The 20,906-nt window shown below is 37.6% G+C and overlaps 1 protein-coding gene across 1 annotated transcript in view; it reads left to right on the forward strand.

Moving 5' to 3' along the window:
- The first annotated feature begins 996 nt into the window (after nucleotides 1-996).
- Cdh6 (cadherin 6) overlaps nucleotides 997-20,906 on the forward strand; it is a 119,280-nt gene continuing 99,370 nt past the window's right edge. The window contains exon 1 of the mRNA XM_027936238.2: nucleotides 997-1,028. The gene's annotated coding sequence lies outside the window, so the exon portion shown is untranslated. The remainder of the gene's footprint in view (nucleotides 1,029-20,906) is intronic.

A 20,906-nucleotide genomic window follows, 5' to 3' on the forward strand; every position in this document is an offset into this window, starting at 1 on the left:
AGCCATTCGCACAGCCATGTGTACCAAAGAGTTTTATCTGGAGATTATCCTACTTCTGTAAGTTTCCAGAAAGATTCTACAAATAAAAATTTAAAAAAAAATCTTAAATGTCATCATATACCCCTCTTCTGCAAGTCTTGTGGATCCTTGCATCAGTTCATCTAGAAATATGGCATCAGCCATTAAGTCATTGGCGAGCCTGAAGGGTTTGGATTTTGAGCTGAACGTTTCTGCAAGCCTAGGGAAGTATGGCTTCATGCTACAATATCCTGGGGTTACTCACTCCGCAAGAGTACCAGAGATAGTGGGGCTATATTAAAATCTGTCTTTCTGAAAGCAGAGATGGAAAGGCATTGTGAATCTGTGTCTGCTTGCATCTGTTTATGTTGCAAACAACAGCCGTCGGTATTGCTATCTCAGGAGACCGGGGTTGTTCTGTGTGTGTGCATGTTACGCGTGCTATCTCACGAAGCTGGCCAACGCACAGCAAGACTCGGTATCGTGTCCCTGGGAATCGTAATTGCTTGGTCGAATAAAAAAGAACATCAGACCTTTGCTGATAATAGTACAAGGTACATTTTGACAACATACAAAAGGGATCAGATAAAGTCGCACAAGTTTTCAATATGTCATAACCCACCCATCCGCCCCCCGAAAAAATAAATAAGAAAGAAAGAAAACGAAGGAAAAGCCTGGGGCTGAGGGAGTGTTACTGAGAGCGAATTGCTCAGGACTTCAAACACTGGGAGTCATTCTGTCAAGGGGAGGGGGCGGGCGGGGGCAGGCTCTGGGCCTCTTTAACAAAGTCCTCCTCTCTTTGCTCCCTCCCACTTCATTCACTTGCAAATCAGTGTGTGCCCACAAGAGCCAGCTCTCCGGAGCCCGTAACCTTCCCATCCCGGGAGCTGCAGTTTCAGCCGCGACAGTAAGAACGCAGTGCCCGCGACCGCGGCGGCGGCGGCGGCGGCAGAGGCAAGAGCAGCCGGGGCGGGTCGCAGGGTCTCCCGGGCACAGGAAGGCGAGCAGAGGTGCGTTCGGTCTCCGTAGACGGTGCTGGTGGATGTGCATGCATTTTCCATTTTTTTTTTTTTTTTAATTCTGTAGCGTTGATGGAAGCCAATCAGAGAGAGAGATCCCTCTCCGCCGGGTGGGTGCCGCGCGCCGGAGTTGGGAGGGATGCTCAGCCTGCGAGCCGGGGTTGGGGCGGGAGCGCGGGTCCGGCTGCGCTGGCGGCGCTGCTGCCCCTGCCCAGGACCGGCGCCGCTTCCCGGGGAGTCTGGGCGCCGCTCCTCCGCCTGCTGGTAAGACCGATCTGCCGTGGGGTTTGACCGAGGCACATGGAGCGGGTCCGCGGGTGAACCAGCTACGTTTCTCTCGCGGAGGCTGCCAGGGGAGCTCCAGCATTTGCAAAGTTGGCTGGTCAATTACCAAGGGCGCTGGTGCATGTAGGACCGGTGGAACTGTTCGGGGCTTGATTTATTTTCACCTGCTCACATTACAAGGGTCTATGTGGTGCCTGCTTGGGCTGAGTTATAGCTCTTGGCTTTGGGAGTAACGCAGAAATTCAGGTAGTCTGAAAACTCTGGAATGCTCCCAATAAGGAAAACTTAAACTAAAACGATGGTTTGGCCGAGAGAAGGAGCCTAAAGCGAACTGTTAGCTTGCGTGTTCGGGGCAACGTCTGCCCGTTCACATAGGACACAAATGCTTAGGTTGCAAGGAAAGTCCAACATTGGACTCCGAAAATGGAGCACACTGTCCAGGGAAAAGTCATGTGCAAGACGCAGCCCGCCTGTTCTCTTCCATAGCTAGCCAGGCACAAATCTGGGGGGTGGATAACGCCTTTCTCAGACTGGTTGGCAAGAAGCTCATGGTTTTTAGGTGTCAGATGCAAGAAAAGTGGAGCCCCCAGTGCGTTCATCCGGAATTTACTGAAAGGGGGTGTTGCAATGTTGTGTACTGCAGCAGTTGCAGAGCTGGGATTACTTCTGTAGTTAGATATTCTCCTGCCAAGAGTTACCATACATCTCGAGATAGGAGATGCTGAAGAGGTCAGCATGGTACTGAGAACTGTTGTCGCTGCTGCAATAAAATCCATATTTTATGGGGAGTTAAATGCAGGTCTCTGTGAGTACAAGAGCTAGTCACCTGAGTTAACTACTACTGAGAACGAGAACCAAGAAGTTTAATCATCAGGAATAGCCTTACATTTTCTCCTCTTTCACTTTTTTTTTTTTTTAAAGAAATCGTAATTAAGATAGTTACAGTGTAGAGGTTCATCATCCCATGTTTCCAGGCCATCTTCATTTTCACTTACAGAAACACAAAATGTGGGAAAGAAAACGTTTATTACGTGTGTTTGTGTGATTCCCCCCCCACCCCCGCAACAATGTTGCTGGAGTGATTGTGGTGTACACATGTAGCTGCTGGGGGAGAAGTGGGGTGCAGTCACAAAATATGGGCTTTCTAACTGGTTAATTATCCAGGGAGTGCAAACTCCTCCTGGTGTTGGGGAAGGAACCCAGAGATACACCTAGTTAATGCACAACTCTTCCAAGAATGAGTAACGAATACGTTTGTGTGAATGGTGGCCAAGGGCTGCTTATTTCCTTTCTTTTCTTGCCGACAGATTTACCTGAAAAGGAAAACCCTCAGGATTCTACTTTAGAAAAGAAAAGAAAAAAAAAATCTCTTTCAGTTTAGCTTGAGCATCGCCTTTTGTGTACTAGCACTTGCAGGGCTCTGTGTTTGCTATTTTAAAGAACCGGAAAACCAGCTATGTGAAGAAAGGGGATATGATCAAGCAGATGTCTTCATGATGTCATAAAGAGGAGGGCAAAGTATATGCCAGAGGCCAAATTTTCAATGCACAGCTCAAAAACTTAAAAGAAATCCAACAATTGACTGCAAAATACGATCACTAGGATTGTACATCATCCCCTTTTGCTTTTTGCTGTGTTCTAATTAAAAAGATATTGGGGCAAAATAAAAGGCAGTTCTCTTCCTACCTAGTTCGATGGTTCATGCCACTACATTTGAAGCAGAGGAAGTAACCAGTTTCTTCAGGAAAAAAAAAAAAATATATATATATATATATATATATATATATATATATATATATATATATATATATGAGGTAGCAGCACATTTTTAAAGGAAAATGGCAATGATTTAGTTCTATCTTATTTGTCCACAATTATCTTTTGGTGCCATTAGAGGAGACAGGCTGGTGTCTCTAGAGGGACTTTTAATCCCTTTACTAGCTGGCTTTTACACCAATTTATTGCAATTACATTTCTCAGTGCTAACTCTGCAAAGATAATATATGGAAACAAAATCATTTTCTACCAAAAATGTGTACCTTTACCTCCTCCCACCACTTCCATCAGCTTTGCAAAGAGAAACTTACTGTGAGGCATTCTTCCCTTTTAAGAAAAAAAAAATTATCTTGCAAAATACTGCTTGAGATACTGGAAAACAGCTAAAATTTCTAGAAAGTGCAGCTACTATCACAAGGCATGAAATGATGCTTCCTTACTGTATCAGTAAGTTGGAACAAGTTCTAAATGTCTAATTAGTCTAATTGAGTAACTGCCTCACAAAGGGGATTAAAAAGAGAGAGGAAGAGAGATAAACTGTGACAAATATGTATCTTCCCAAGGAATTACTGTTTGGTCCCCTTTCTGGCCCTACTTGTTTTGCAGTCATGAATGCCAACTTGCTAACGCTGCATCTTTTGAACTAGTGAAACTTTTTTTAAGTTGGAAGGGACCTCTAGTGGGTCACTCCATGTATTTCTCCCTGTAGCTCATTTACTCATAAGATCATAAGAGTAACCTTTTCTCCATAGAAAAGTTAGCATTCTGCAAGCACCATCTTGATATTCATGCCAGGTCAAAGCCATGATTACTATCATTCCTATAGTTCCCTTACTTAAGAGACTTGTGTCTATTTTTATACTTTGCTGGGTATATAAATTTTCAGTATCTGCTCTATGATAATAAAGATTTCACTACCTTCAGTGTAAGATTTGCCTATTTCTGACCTTGTCAAGGATCTACTTTCTAAATTCCAATTAACCTCATAATTATAATAACCTTATAGTTATGACTCAGAAAGTATCACTTGAAGAATTCCCACCACTAAATACATATTTGCAGAAAATAATAATCATATATAAATAGCCCACAAGGTGTTTAGGTGCTTGTGTTGCCCCTATTCTGGTTGTTGTTGTTGTGTGTATGTGTTGTAATTTCTCTTTGATATATCCACAACACATTTTAGCTAACCTACTCTCTTAAAAAACTGCCTGGAACTTGGAATAAGATAAGTACTATAGGGCGAATCAGCCTCTTCTGCTGACAGTCTGCAGGTTTCAACATCCAATTTAAAAATCTGTTCTAAAATTTGAAATGTGTTCCAAATGAGATAACATCCAGCAGAAGCCAGTTACCTGGTGCTGCTTCCTTAGTCACTGCAGCCCGTTCTTTGGGGTCCATCAGAATTAGGGTCTGGTTTATAAAAATAACAAGCAGTGACAGTCTGAGCAGCATTTTGAACAGTGTTTGAGCCTAGCTAGTGTCTACTGAGCCTACATTATTTGCTTCACAAAAAGTAAAAATGTAGATAATTAAACTTTCTCTGGCTTAATTCTTTTCCAAATAATGATACTAAATACAAAGACTCAAGAACATTATAGTGATAGAAGAACTGCAGGAAAAATGGGAATTAAACACATATACCCACAGAGTACCCAGTTTGAAAGTTCCAAATATGAGAGAAGAAATATAGAAGCATAGGGAATGGGTTGATTTTCTTTTCAGGCTCTTTCTTTCTTTCTTTCTTTCTTTCTTTCTTTCTTTCTTTCTTTCTTTCTTTCTTTCCTTCTTTCTTTCTTTCCCCCTTCATGGGGATTTCTATTATATTTTGAGGACAGATGAGAAATTGGGACTATTTTCTAGATCTGAACAGTAATATTTTTGTTTGAGCATGCTTCTTGAAAAGATGAACTGGTCTGCACTTTTAAAAGACCCTATTCCTAAGGAAGCCTCCCTTTTTCAAAGCAGTCCTATGAGGAACTTCAGGTTCTCTCTAATTAGTGACTGAATCCACAGAATATAGTCTTTGTAACACTATCACCCACAAAGAAGGTAGATAAGGAAAGAAGGGGAAAGTACAGATAATCCTTCAAAAAGATGGTGTGATTCCATTTACTAGGAAAGTGAAATAGTATCAACTTGTAGAAGCCAAAAATTGTTGAGCCAGAAGAAACCATCTTAAGTCTGTGGTCTAGTTGTTCAAAACTGAACTGTCCAAGAAATGTTCAACTCTTCTAGCAAAGAAACTCACTGAAGGCTGGATGCTCTGGGCATACGCTCTTGAATGTAGAATGGATACCTGTGCAGAGTGCTGACTTTCCCTCCTGCAGAATATTAGAGATTATGTCTGCTTAATCTGTTTAATACCTTTATGTTAACACTGTTCTGTACTTGCTTTCTCCAGAAATCTGGTCACCTTGCTGAGATTTATAAGGAGAGGAGTTTAATTAAAGCCAGGAAGTTACTATTAAATTTGGTTTACAGTATAAGTAGGCAGCCTAGATCATAAGCTTTTACTAAAATGTGTAGTGTTAAATTGTGGAAGAGAATAATTTATGAAGAAGATGAAGAATATGAAGCTAGCCACACCATAGGGTATGATTTATCTTCATATTTCATCCCTTGAAAGATAGTATTTTTCTCCTTCTGTCATTTCCTAAGTGGGTAGATCTAGTCAAAAGATGTTCAAGAGACCTAATAAGTTATAGTAATGGCAAATAGCAAGAAAACATTAAACTGAGGAGATGTCCAAGGGAGTAAAATGTTAACAGGTGAGGAGGTAAATATTTACTTGTGAAGGAAGCAAAAGAATTAAAATTGCCACTTCTCCACAAATATATTTCCTCTTTATAAATGGTGCTATTAAATACAACCTTATAACATGATTACATCATTAATGTGTTTGTATACACTCCTCTACTCGAAAATTACCCTTTAAAAAAATCACCATCTAAAGGAGACGATGTTGGATGGGTCATAAATTAACCAGAGAGTATGTTTTTTAAAATGTGGCCTGAAATTCCATCGGAATCAAGGAAGTTGTTTTCTTAGTGCTTTGAATAATACTAACTCATTCCTTGTATTATTTTTTTGTCCTGCAAACTAAATAGATATATTTTTTGATTCTGAAATCTAAAGTATACAAAAAATGATACAGATCAAATATTCCATTTATTACCCTTTTGGACCTCGTATATGATTTAACATAATGAAAGACTGAACTACCAAGACAGAATACCCCCATAACCATACTCGGTATAGGGGAAATCTAAATCTACAATATTGTTATTTATAAGTATTCAGCCAAGATTAAAAAAAATAATGATGAGTATTCTCAGAATGTTTATATATCCAAATAATAGTAATGATAAAAAATAATAAACTAACCTTCTAAGCTTCTGTATGTCACACACTGTTCTAAGTATTTTACATGAATTTTTGCACAGCAGTAAAGACACAATAAGTCAAAATGGAAATTTTATACTCTTATCTTCTTTATTTAGCCCTCTTTTGGTTTGAATTTCCAGGGAATCTCCATCTGAGTGAAGCATTTAATGAATGTTCACAAATACTTGTGAGATCTTAGAAGGGAAAGTGTGACTGAGAAATACAGAGCAGCAGAGAACTTGGGAGGGACTTTATTATTTTGGCCAGAGAAAGGTACATTTTAAGGTTAAGAAAATGTTTTTAGGTTTTTATTTTTTTAAAAAACAAACATTTGCAAGCACACATTAAAGTGTGTAAGTGTACTAAAAAGCACTGTGTAGGTCATTTGTCTGAACATAATGATGGTACTTTTTATGGGAGAGTAAAGTATCATATCCTGCCTTCAGAGAGAGTGTCATGATGGAAAGGGTACTTCAGAAAAGTAGCTAGAATTGAGAACTGTTCATTTCATTGATGGTGAAGGGACATCCCAACCTCACAGTGTCCTCTAAGGACATCAGTCCATTCTCAGCACATGGACATGCCTCACTATGTCCATAGCATCTAGGTGTCTAGTAAAGCTGAGTAAGCTTGTATTTACCACCTTTTTTATCTAGTAAATAAAATTGATTATTTTCTTCTTTTATGATCATAAGTATGTTTCCTCATTATGATCATAATTCAGTATTTGTTCTGAATTATTTGTTTACCAAGTAAAATTCCACACGTGTGCCCATGCACTCATACACACACACACACACACACACACACACACACACACAGCATAAAACACCCCACAAAACACAAAAACAAAGAAAATGAGGAAATGATGGGGGAGGGGAAGAGAAGGAAGGAAGGAGAAACCCTCTTAATTCACTTTATAGATGATTGACATTTGATGAGCCATTTTCATTAGACTCTATTCTTTCTATTGCCCCCATTCAAAAAGTCATGTTGTTAATCTAGCCTTCAAGGGAAGTTTGATAATTAGAAATAAAATCAGAGAATATAAGACACAGGAAGGAGCTTAGAGATGGCTTCACCCAACACCCATCATTTACATATGAGATAACTGATAACCAGAGAGATGAAGTAACTTATCCATGGATGTACTAAATTCATTTTGTTCTTTTATCTCTATCTTTCTTTTTTGAAGCTTGATTTCTGGTGCTGGATGTCATTGCATTTTGTCATCTCCACTTAATTCCAGCATTAAAAATTAAAGAGGAAATTTAAATCTACAATATTGTTATTTATAAGTATTCCATGAAGGAGTAGACATGGAAACTTAATAGCAAAAATAAGGATATAGGCTTCTTCGGGATTTTCATGTGTTTGTACATTTTGTAAAACGCCTATTGCAAAGAAAAATTAAAAATTTTCTTTATAATTTTGACCTCTGCTTGGGTGACACATGTAAATGAGCCTTAAACAAATCAGTGATTCCCAGGATACCCAAAGTCAAGTGTCGACCTTTCAAAATAAGTTTAGTGGCCAATGAACAGATATAAAAAATGATGACAACCTGTTGTATTTTTTCCTAAGTCCCAACTTATTTTATTTTAAAAACTCAGTGAACTTCCCACTTCTTTTGGAGTTAAAATGTCAATTCTTTCATGGAAGCATATGTATGGGTAGATTATGCTGGTTTTGGCTTTAGCAAAATTAAAATCTAGCAAGCAATCCAATGTCATCTTCCCCCCACTCTTTAAAAATAAAACTGTTAATGTTCCATGAAACCTGAAAGTCTGATGACAAATGGGTTAGATAATGGATGGCTTTGTTATAAAAAAAAAAAAAAGTGATTGACTTAATTCTTTTCTTTCCCAGTTGGATGAGCAAAAAGTAATTATATTTAAACTAGCCAAAAGGACAAACTAAACTAAAACAACTAAATCAAAAGGTATCCTTGTGTCCCTTCATTAAAACTTATACACATTAATATTAATGTTAGAATATTAATATGATCTTTGACCAAATTAACAGGTCCTCTAAACATGTGTTTTGTCAAACTCCTAGTCGGAGTGTGTCAGAAGCAATACATCTGCCCACTTGACTGCATAATGGATGATTTACTGGGAAGTGAAAAGTTTTATCTAACACTTCTTACTGTACCCATATAATTCGTGAAAGGGGTGTCTCTTTTTCCCCTAAAACAAACTTTAAATAATTATGGAAAAACAAAATTTTTATAAGGCATTGATTTGTATTATAAGGTACACATTTTTGCTTTAAAAACAATTGCCTGCTGGGTGTGGTGGTGCACATATGTAATCCCAGCAATCTTAGAGGCTGAGGCAGGAGGATCACGAGTTCAAAGCCAGCCTCAGCAAAAGCAAGGCACTAAGCAACTCAGAGACCCTGTCTCTAAATAAAATACAAAATAGGGCTGGGGATGTGGATCAATGGTCGAGTGCCCCTGAGTTCAATCCCTGGTACCAAAAAAAAAAAAAAAAAGAAAGAAAGAAAAAAAAAAGCGATTGCCTTTTAGGATATAGTACAGATTTTAGTCATGAAAATAAGATTATATTTTTAACTGCAAAGCTTACACCTCCTATTTCAGAATTTTAAAGAGATAGAGTTTCATTAATCCACTATCATCCATCTTATAAAATGTTTGAAACTGTTCAATTTCATATTCAACTAAAATATTCTGAGCTCTCCTTAGCAACAGGTTCTAATTTAACACTAATCAGAATGGTGTGTGGTCAGACTAAGAAATCACCAATGCAAAATGATAAAACCCATCATGAGTCTTACATTACTGATGAATCCTAATTTGAACCAAGTCAAGCTACTATATCTTCCAGCAATTATTCTCAAATTAAACTACTTGTTTAAAAGTATCTAGTTAGGATTTTGTCAGTGTTTCATAAAGAATTAATTCTATGAGGATGGCCTTGTGATAAATATCAGTGCCAGAGTCTTATTCTCTGACTTGACTGCTTTTTATCAAAAAGAGAGAGAAGAGGACAGGAGAGGAGAGAAATGTTTGGGCCAGGTCTTAATTAAGACAAAAGAATGAAGTGTGGTTCCTTACTAGTTACTCAAGTGCAGTGATCCCATCCCACCACCCTCGGATACCAAAAGTACCAGCTCTATAGTAATTTTTGCATTTGTGGAAATGTTTATCTGCAAGTAAACTGTCTTTGGAAAAGAAAAAAAAAAGAAGTACAGGCATGCCAAGCACAGATCTTATACTTAACATATTTATGTCATGCTGCATTTTTCTCCTCCAGTTTCCTTATAATTTTTTGCTACCATATTCCAAACTATCTTTCCAAAGAACACTGTGGTTTTATTTTTCTGAGGGAACTTCCCCACTCCTTGAATTTAAATGGCACATACTTTGTGTCCTGAAAAACAATTAATTAAAGAGTTGACCACAAAAAGGGGGTAAGCAGTGCAAGATGTCTTGTGCTAATCCAAATAAGCACTTTGTCCCCAAGTGGGACACTAAATAGGACAGTGCAATTTAAAATGTGAGGTTGCAAGATACATAAGAATAAAACACTCTCAAACAAATGAGTTTAATGTGATGTAATGAAAGAGTTTTATGTGGTGGACAGAAGAGAAATTATTGAGACCCTAGGCTAGACTAATTGGGCATTAGAGAACAAAAAGTTTGTTCTGCACCCCGGATGTTCTGAACATTAGTAGAGCATATGTTTGCTTCCCAATTTGCCACTAAGCTAAAATAGATTTTTAAATGACTTATTTTTTTCCTTTTTTCTCTGATAATCTTTTCATCATGGTTGATTAGAGAAGCCAGTCACAGAAGACAAGAACCAGGCTTGCCCTACTTTTAAATTAAGAAATATACACTAATATCCATAATGGTTTTGAAGAGAGACTTTAAAGCAAGGAGAGAAATTTATACAGGGTTAAACTGAACAATCCAGAAAAGCAGCTCTGAAGGCTCTGCATGCTAAAGAGATGCTCTGCCTGTCAGACACTTCCCCATTTAGGTTTTAGCTGATTGACAAGTGTTCCTAAGAATGATATTCAGCCGAGACTTTTGGGAAAATCTTTATTTGATTCCCTGCCCACCTGATACAAATAGAAGATGCTTTACAGAATAGATAAACCCAAGTTGGGGGAAACTAGAAAATGGTTTTAAATATCACTTTTCCATTTCAAGTTCAGAATTTTGAGGTGTGGGCAACTAGTAAACTGTTAGTATAGATGCCCAATAAATTCTCACTGGGTCAAATTCTCATGCAAGCTCCAAAAGATTCTCTTAAATAAATATTTTCCCAACTTATTTCCTTTTCAAGCTCATTCATGCCAGTGGAAATATGATTTTTCTAGCCTTGCTGACAACTTAATTTTTAATAACTCTGACTTCTTTAGGAGGAGTCTGTTTCAAAAGAAACTGATTCCATGATGTCCTGAGAGCCAAAGGAACCAGGGTTGATAGGGCTGCCCAGCTTTCAAAGCCCAGCCACCAGCCCTCTCTTTCCTCCAGGCAGACTTTTATTAAAGTTGGTATTAAGCATTGTCGCCTGGAGCCTGATTAACAATTTATGCCTTCCTAAGCAGATTAGCAGACGTCTGTCATTTTGATTTTTTAATTCTCAAATTGTCTTTGGAAACAGAATATACCTCTGAGTTTACACTTTCAACATATTTTATTTTGGAAAATTCAAACCTAAACCAAACATTGTCCTTTCCAAGATTTTTTTTTTCTTTTACGATTTTAGTACCCATGTGTGTTACTATATATTTTCTCTGATAAATGAGGCAATTGCTTATTTGCTAAGTGAATGACTTTTTTTTCCCACCCCTTATTCAAATGATCCTAAATATTCTCTGGAAAATATTTTTGATTCTATTACTTAAGGAGAAAAATGAGCAAGATGATTGGGGAAATAAAGTAGTATAAAAATAATAGCTAACACTTAGAAAGCACTTAACAGTATGTCAGACACTATTCTAAAGGTCTTACATGAATTCAATGACCTCAACAAGGCTCTGAGGTAAATATTGTCCATCTTCCCAATTTTAAAGATAAAACTGGGGAACAGAGCAGTTCAACAATTTGCCCAAAGCCACACATGTGACCAAAACTAAATCCTAGCTATTATATCCTTGTGCCTTTTGTACCTAATATAAATGTATGTGTTACATGTATAAAAGCAAAATAATAATAATAATAATGGATGGATCGATGGATAATAGATTAAATAGGCAGATGGATAGATCTAGATAGAAAGATGTTTCTCAAATACAAAAAAGTCAAAGGTACAGGGGTAGACATTGTAAACAAATGTGCAATGTACACAGTTCTCATGACTCAAAAATACAGTTAGAAAGAAAACTCTTCTTTTTTTTTTTTTTTTTTCATCCTTCAATGAGGATATCAATGTATTCTGTAATGTGAGATCAGTTAATTACAGCCCAAGCAGCTGATTTCAGCCTCACGGAGGCCTTTTTGCTCAAGGCCTGGCTCTTCACTTTAAGTCAGTCTTGTAATCACTTACTGTTGATCCCAAGGGAGACCTGGGCAGAATGTTTGGTAGATTCATATTCATCATTCATTAATTTATCCATTTCATATTTATTGAGCACTTCTCCTGCCATCCTTAGTACTAGAGAAACCATAGGTAATTGGACAAATCTACACTAGAAACTTAGGGGAAATGGCTTCCTTCCTCACACTCCATTCAAGATCAACCATACCAGCTTTGTGAGCGGGACATTCAGAGTTAATTCTATTTTCTCTTTGCCCCATGTTTACATCTTCCATGAATACAGAAATCGGCTTCTTATTTCAGGTTACATCATGATTAGTAGGGTTTCTGCTCATTTTTAGGTTTGGCTTTTGACCTCCTGCCCATCATAGAAAGAACCACCACATCCATCTTCACTACAACAATCTTAAAATAGTTTTATGTTTTTGACAGTATGTCTCAGAATATTTTTCATAGTATTTCTTTCTTTCTCTAATTCATAAATCTCTAGGGATTTTGTCGTAAATCTCAAAACAGTATATTTACTATCAGGAGAAATACCTTTCAGCAAGAAATCATTTCATGGAAGACTAGTTGAAATTTGGGATTTAGGAGATGGCATTTCAATTCAATAACCATTTAATGAACATTTTTGTGCAAGTTGTGGTGGGTGCCTTGAATGACACAATACTTTGATACCAGTCTGGGTGTATTATGTATTCAATATTTAACATAACTGTTGGTGTCATTTTATAAACTCATTCCATGCATAGAGGGGTGTTCTGTCAGGATTCAGTCTTTTAGTCACTAAGTAGATTAGGATCTACCATTGTTATATCTAGAGTTTAATGTGTTGACACCAAATCCTGTGCACAGTCAGCTTGTGTGCATGTGAACAAGCTGTCTTGGTAGCCGACACCCCCCACCCCTGTGTCACCACTCATCTTCACCAAGCCAAATCTCGAACCCTTCAGAGAAAAGGTCAAGAATCAGTCAGGAAAGGGTGCCTGGCCTCCACCTACCTATCCTGCCCTCATTACTTACATTACTTACTGGGTGGTTGTGTAAGAGTCTTTACTGACTGTCAGTGTAGCTGTCAAGCCATGTTTTAAAAAGTCTATGTGACTGTGGCTGGGGTTGTGGCTCAGTGGTAGAGCACTTGCCTAGCATGCGTGAGGCACTAGGTTCGATTCTCAGCACTGCAATAAATAAATAAGTGAATAAAATTGAAATCCACCAACTTCTAAAAAAAATAGGATTAAAAAAAAGTCTATGTGACTGTCCTAATGAAGCAGCCGGCAGGTACCACCACCATAGACACCCCCACCATAATTGTAACATCTGGTCTTTCACACAGCTTCAAGAAAGAAAAAGGCCACAGAGTCTTACTTTAGTACTAAGATCTAACACTGCTTTTGAAAAACAGCAAGAAAACATCAAATGTTGGTTGAAAGAATAAATGGGGACTGCTCATCATGAAATTCTGGGCTACCTTGATATACTTTTCCATTATTCATGTTGGATGTTAGTTTTCCTTCCTTTTAATCTTATTTCCTTTGGATTCATTGTGGGAATATAGTTGAGAAGCAAGAAAGTCCATGCCAGCCTTCTAGACTATCCAAACAGGTACACCCAACAGTAGGAAGATGCCCCAAATCTCTAGGATGACTGTGGTGCTTCTGGCCAAATGTCTGAAAAATTGTTACAGATACTATAAGCAATGGTTCTCCCAGAAGAATAATTAAATATCTTATCTGTAAGCTGGCATTTCTTTGGTCACTCTACCTCCAGGCATAGAATTATTGCAGTTTTTATTTATGAGTTCATGTTGTTAACTGTGGCTGTATATTTTTTCTCATTGGCATAGGCTAGTATGATAAACTTGGTTATCTTTTGCTTTATCATCCACCCATAGTAATACATCAAACTGAATCTACAAAACAAACTGTGAAACACTCTTATGTATGTGTTTTATGAGAAAAATCATTTTTTTTTCTTAAATTACTACCTTGGAAATGTTTCTCCAGGTTCTATAGGAAGCCAAATACCAGATTCTCTATACCTTGTAACCTTGAACATGGCTGTACAAAATAGATGGAATTAAACTCAACTGATTATGCAGTCCCATTTGATTCTTAAGTGGCAGTCAATGCATAGAACAGGATCTTCATATAAATCTTGCTTGGCAATGAAGTATGCATTTCAGCTAAGTTCTATCTCCACATGCCAAATGTCTTGTAAGGTGATGAGATGAAGTGGGAGAGGTTTGGATCATGGCTCATATTTCCCCTGTTTCATGTGATATTCATTAGTCTGAAGTCAAAGGTACATAAAGAATTCTAAACTTGCTAATTACCAAAACAGAAATTAGTTTGTTTTACATAAATGGATTTACTAAACAGGAATAGGTACCATGGTATCATCTGGCAAATTTTTCTCTTGCATCTGACCCACTGTGGGAAATTATAGCTTCCAAGAAAGAACAGTAGAGAGTATGGGTTCTGAAATAATTAGATGTAGTTTTTCTGCCCTGTACTGTTCCTTTGATTAACACCTTCCAATCAGTAACATCTCTGATTAGCACCACTAATCTAAACAGGTTAAGGGCAGTCCTCTCCTATGCTGCACATCACTAACCTTAGAATAAGTAGAGAATTAAAGGATTTCCAAAAGTGATCAAGCTAGTGGGAGTAAAGGGGAAGCCAACAAGTAACCCTATTAACAGGAAAAAGATAACCAGGAGAATGAGCTAATTCATGCTCAACATCCTAAAGATCAAATTACTTACTTCTTACTCTTTCACTACGTGTTTTTAGTCTGTCTATTAGGATCCTTTGGGTTATGGGTAAAAGAAAACTTTCATCTCAAACTGAATTCTAAAATAAATAAAATTATCATTTTTACATAAAGAACAGCCTCTAGGAAAGGAGACTCCCAGAGATCCATAGAGCAATAATATAACCGAAAACTCTGGATCTCTCTCAGTATCAGTCATTCATCCCATGGCAGATGTTTGCCAGTGGCAATTGAAACTACAAGCTTCCTTATTCATGTCTAGCTGAAAGGGGATGGAATAAATTCACAATCAAGGATTAAAAATAGTGCCCTTTAGTTAGGTTGAGCCAACTTAGGTCTTAGGACCACCCCAGTGTATATTAATCCCTGGGCACTCTTCTAGGTGCTATTTGGCCCTTAAGACTAAAGATCCATTCTTGGAATCAGCTCTCCTTGAAGTGTGTGTGTGTGTGTGTGTGTGTGTGTGTGTGTGTTAGCAGATACCTACCTGATATCTGAACAAAACCAGAATTCTATTGGGAAGACAGAAGAAGGTGAGAAAGGGATGCTGGGTAATCCATACGCACTGTCTTCTACAGTTGGGTCACGTCGAATCAGTATTGCTCTAAGTGAAAATATAAGCATTGTATAAGTAAGGGATCCACTTTAATAAACTACAGCTTTAGAGGTAATAGATTACAAGACCAAACCTATCCACCCTATTCTATTGAGGGAGGGTTATCTGAAAAATGGCAATTTAGAGCAATCCTGCACCTCTCCTTTAGTCTGTGTGTGCGATGGGTTTTTAGTGTATTTGTTTTGGGAATAGACTGACTAGAAATACATCACTGTCCAAAAAGAAAACATTTCTTTTCATCTAGGGATTTGAGTCTTAACTAGCTGGAAGGAAAATATAATTTCATTTTGTTCTCATAGTCTCATTTAGAAAATAACCTTAAGAGATTCAAAGGACACCATGCCATGTGAGTACTTTCTCTGCTCTCAGGGGGCTTAGCTTGGGCATCAGCTTTTCTAGCATGTTCTAAAGTGTTTTCTTAAGCAATATTTTTGCCTTTAGCTCTGTCCTAACCACTGGAGCTTTGAGAAACTTCTAAAAGGTGTTCTTTAAAAATAGCATCACAAAATAATTTTCTTTTTTCTTTCTTACTATAAATACCCCAGACCTTTCTTAAGATTTTTTTTTCTTTCAGGTTCTATTTGAAAGGCAAATAAGTGAAATGCATATGTTTATCTGGATCCACATCAAAAAAGTACAAAAAATAATTGTAAAATATAAAATAAAAAAATCTACAGAGTTCCACCCCTGTTAACTGGGAAATTTGGCATAAAAGTGATGTTCTGAGTATGTTTTATATAAATGCATTTATGTACTTGTGATATATGCCACACAAAGGGATGTTCCTGAAATGGAATACAATCTATAACTTTTAATTTTTTCTTGGATTTTATTTGTGGTCTCTTACAGCTGAGTTGGCCACAGTCTGAGTTCAATTCTCTGTAAATCTAAATACAACAGAACATTCTTCCCCTCACCCCACCCCCAAGGAATTCAGGGGACAGAATTAAGGAGCCATGACCATCAAAGCTTCATATTTCATTAGGAGATGAGCTATATTGCAATTCAAAAGAAGAGAGCATCTTTATCATTGAGCTCTTAAACTGTCACACTTCTGGGTGACAAAGAGAGTCTCAGGTTGACTGTGTAGATATAGTGACTACCCTGCAAGACAGATACCCTGGTGAACATTTCCTTAAGATTGGTTTCCTCCAACCAAATGAGAACAGTGATAGTTTTGACTTTGTAGCAGTGTTGTGAAGGAGTGACTAGGATATATGCTGAGAAGAGCGTAAATATGATTCCTAGCCTATGGGAAGCACCCTAAAAATGTTAGCTGTTTCTTTTCCTGCTGCTGTGGTTGTTGTTATTATTTCTTTTGAATTTTTAATCAACTTGGATTGGGTTATTTTTAAGCATTTTTCAAGCTTTTTAAAAATATTTCACTAATTGGAATAAGCCACCACTTTTTTTTTTTCTTATGTCACAAATGTACTGTGCCACTGGGGGCAATATGCCCATAATTCTTCTCACTGAAATGTGTTTTGGCTGACACAGGGAATGTGCCAAGTGTGGATTAAATTCAGAATTTCCTTAGAGCCTCTTCAGCACTGTTCTCCAGAAAATATGCAACCCAAGCTGGGTTTCTCATTTGGGTTTGTGACGGTGTGAACCAGCTACAGCCAAGATGAAGTAAGAATGGGACATGCAAATGTCCCATGTAAGAAGTTTGTTGCTTTGACCTTTGGATATCACTCCATCCGCTTTGCCAGCCTATGCTTGTCCACGTGGTAAAGACTAGAGAAAAGCAAGGGATGAATAACTTTGTGGTGCTCACATGAGCTGTGTGCACACATAACAGCTCCACTACCAAACATACCTCAAATAAATCAGGGGAAGTGAGTTACAGTTCTAGAATCAAGGCTCCTAGCCGGTTGCAGCTACTGTTCTAGTCCAACTATGTGCCTGTGAGCACCTCCCTTTGCTAGTCTCAATTCTTATTTTGCCAATGGTCATTCATGCATTTTTTCATGATTCACTTATTCACTCTTATTTCCAACAAGTCCTCCTTGCTAGCCTACCACGTGGTAATTATGGCAGGGACAATGATGAACGTAATTTCTTTTCTTCACTGGGAGCTTTATGTCTCCAGGAAAAGCCTCCCAAAGGTCCCACAGAAGACATTTTGAATGTATCTTCCTCACATCTGAGAACACGATCCACACACTACATCACTGGCTGGATAACAGATGACAGAAAACAAACAAACATGACAGGGGAAGCATAAAGGCTGAATATACCCATCAGAACCCATCCCAGGCAGCACAAGTTGCAGACATTCAAACGTGGGGCAGAGGATATTTTATTGCAAGGACGAAAAGCTTAAAATCCAAACTACATCTCCAGACCACACACAAGGGACCTCACTGTTGGTGTCTCCATGGCATGTGAAGCTCAGCTAGAAAACTAAAGGTACCTGGCTCTAAATAGTAGGTGGTGGGCTGGTGGGTTTGTAGGTAAGGGAAATCAGCTGACTGTTAAGAAGCATCCCAGTCTGAGCAATAAACTGCTGCTTAAACAGGTTTACACAGGATGTGCTTGTATGTCTTTTTAACAGCCTCTAAAAGTCTTTTTTTTAAAGCCTTTTCGGAAGTAGTTTCCTCTTTTCCTGTTGGACTGTCAGTTGGCAGATGCCTCTGGGAAAGAGGGATCTGCTTTCTAAAAGGCTCCTAAATAATGTTGGTTAAAAATTACTTTTTAAAGCTATCTGCTGCATAGCACCTTGCCCTCTTCCTTTCGCCCTCCCCAGCCCTATCTGATTTGCCCATTATTTCCTTCAGAAACTGCTCTCATTCTCTGACACCTGTGCTGACATAACATTCTATTCTGGCAGGCAACTGCCAATTCTCATTGAAAAATGATTGCTAAACACTTCAGCACCAGTTCCCAAGAACAGTTGCCTCCTCTGCCCATCGGTGCCATAGAAACCACCATTGTTACTCATGGTTGTAGGTCCAAGTCCATTTTGTAACTCTCAGCCCCTGTGACCCTCTGCATTCTGGAACAGCACCAGGTTGTGGGGAGGGGTGAGACTTTAAAGGACCATGGCTTACCAGAGGATGCCTTGAGGACCAGAAAGGTTCACAAAAAGGAATCTTTGCTTCAAAATAAATAAATAAAAGCTGGACAGCAGGCCGGGAAAAAGCCAAAGCACAGTGGGGCTGATTTCAGAAAGAGGTCACGGGGGCATGTCAAACAACTCAACTATTCTTGTTTTTAACATTTTTCTGGATTAAATTCTGCAAACCATTTTCATACATCCTAAAGAGAAAAAATATCATCCATAGATTTTTAAAAGGCATTAATTAAGTTTAGGTCTGACACCCAAGAGTAATGGTCTCTGACCTCAGCCCCAACCTCCAACTAGGGAATTCAGATGAGGCTAATGGTTGTTGTACAATCAGATCTGTGTCACAGATTGAATATAGGTCAAAGGATGACTGCTCCCCGCAGAAAACAAAAATAACCTTTCTAAGACACCATTTCATATTAGCATAGGCCCATATGCTCAGGATCAGAAAGAAATTATGTTGTATCTAAAAAGAAATCACATTGGGAGAAACCTGCACTCAAAGCTAAGGCAATTGGCAATGGAAATACATTTCTACAAGCCTTTATTTACTGATTGCAGATAAATCTTGACCTGTAATTAATGAAAAATGTGAGCACATCCTGGTAAAGTTCTGTCAACTCATATGAACTGCTGACTTTGAATGATTTTACGACTTTTCTTCTTTCTACTATCAAAATATATGCCTTCAAAATGTTTGCAACACTCATGTAAAAAAAAAAAGTATTACATTTCACGTTAGTTCCTTCATGAAAGTCAACAGAACAGGATCAAGTCACATATACATTTAATAGTTTTTTTTTTTTAATCCATTGAAATTATAGTTCTGCCGCTGAGGACATAATTTACCCAATTTGAGATAAATTGGCAATTCCTGTCTACTGTAATTCCCTCTGAATATTCTCTTGAATGATGTCTATAATTAACGTTAATATATTTTTCAACTATAATTGCAAGAAAAGTCCTTTCGTAAGCACCAATCAACCAGTCAGTGATACTTTATATGGCACTTTACTTTTTTATTTAAAATACTGAATGCTTTTTTTAAATCATCTAACTACAATACCAAGTAGAATTAGATACATTTATTGGGCCATAATAAATTGATGTAGATATGGATATTGTTCAATATATGCTTCAGTGTAGTTCCTACATTGGATTCCCAAAGTAAAACATTTAAATTTCTATTTTGGCTAGAACATTTAGTTCTCTGTTTTGACTAACTATGTCTTTAAGAATTCAGCAACGGTACTAGGTTTGAGGTACCACCAATACTTAGGTAACAGAAAATGTACAAAAAAGCTTGGGGCCAAGTTAATTCTACCATGTAAAATAATGGTTGATTGAAACAAATCAATGCTTTGATAATAGAATCTAATTGAAGAATATAACTTTGATAAAGTTGAGTAAATTAAGAATTCTGTGGATGGTGTGCAAAAGACTCATTACTTGTTTCAAAGCAGCTATTTTAATATTTCTATGTCTAAACTAAAGAACATTGCCACGTGTGAGCAGTTTCTGAGTGACAATTAGTTTAGGAATCAGTGTCCTCGTCTGGATACTCACTCACAAGGTGAGCTTCAGTTAATCACTCAATCTTGTTTTTCTTTCAATATCCTACCTCTTTAAATCATCGTGAAAGATTGAGTAGGATTTGCAGTAAGGACTTTACGCAGTTGGTGTCTCATAGTAAAAACTCAATAAATCTTAGCCATTTTGATTATTATTCCAAGCTTTAAAATCTGTGCATGAAACAAATGGAACTCCCAAATCCTCCAAGCTATACACACACACACACACACACACACCTACCCTACCACCACCATCACCACACCACACCACACACTTATATGAAAACCAACCATCTCCTTTCATAGAATCAAATCTAGATCATCCAATTTGACAGTGGACAAAGAAGTTCCACATAAGTACCAAGAGACAGATAACTTAAAATTTGCATGTCCTGACAGTGACTGTGCTAAAAATGTCATAACCCAAGAGGAAGACTCCAGCTTTTTTAAACTCTTTGCCCTCCTACATCAGAACTCTATAGGGATCTTTATAAATTCTACCAGATAGTCGATTATATTACTTAAATTATTCATTTATGCACACATTCAATGTAGTTTTAGAAGTCCCAATACATCTGACATTGTTTTTAACTTGTTTTTTTTTTTTTAATGATATAGTTTCTGGGCCTAAGAAGTTTATTTGCAATCTTATGCTCCTTTTATTGATTTGGTTGAACAAAAATATTAAGTAAAATTCTTGGTCCATAATCTGTGGCTTCCAGGCCAAATCCAGCCATTGACTGTTTTTGTATGGTCCACAAACTAAGAATTTTTTTTTCATTTTGTTTATTTATTTGTATTGGTGCATGTTAGTTATGTAGAATAGTGGGCTTCATTGTGGCATAGTCATATATCTGTAAAAAAAAAAAAAAACAT

This window comes from Marmota flaviventris, chromosome 5 (assembly GCF_047511675.1).
Source record: "Marmota flaviventris isolate mMarFla1 chromosome 5, mMarFla1.hap1, whole genome shotgun sequence".
NCBI classification, from domain to species: domain Eukaryota; kingdom Metazoa; phylum Chordata; class Mammalia; order Rodentia; family Sciuridae; genus Marmota; species Marmota flaviventris.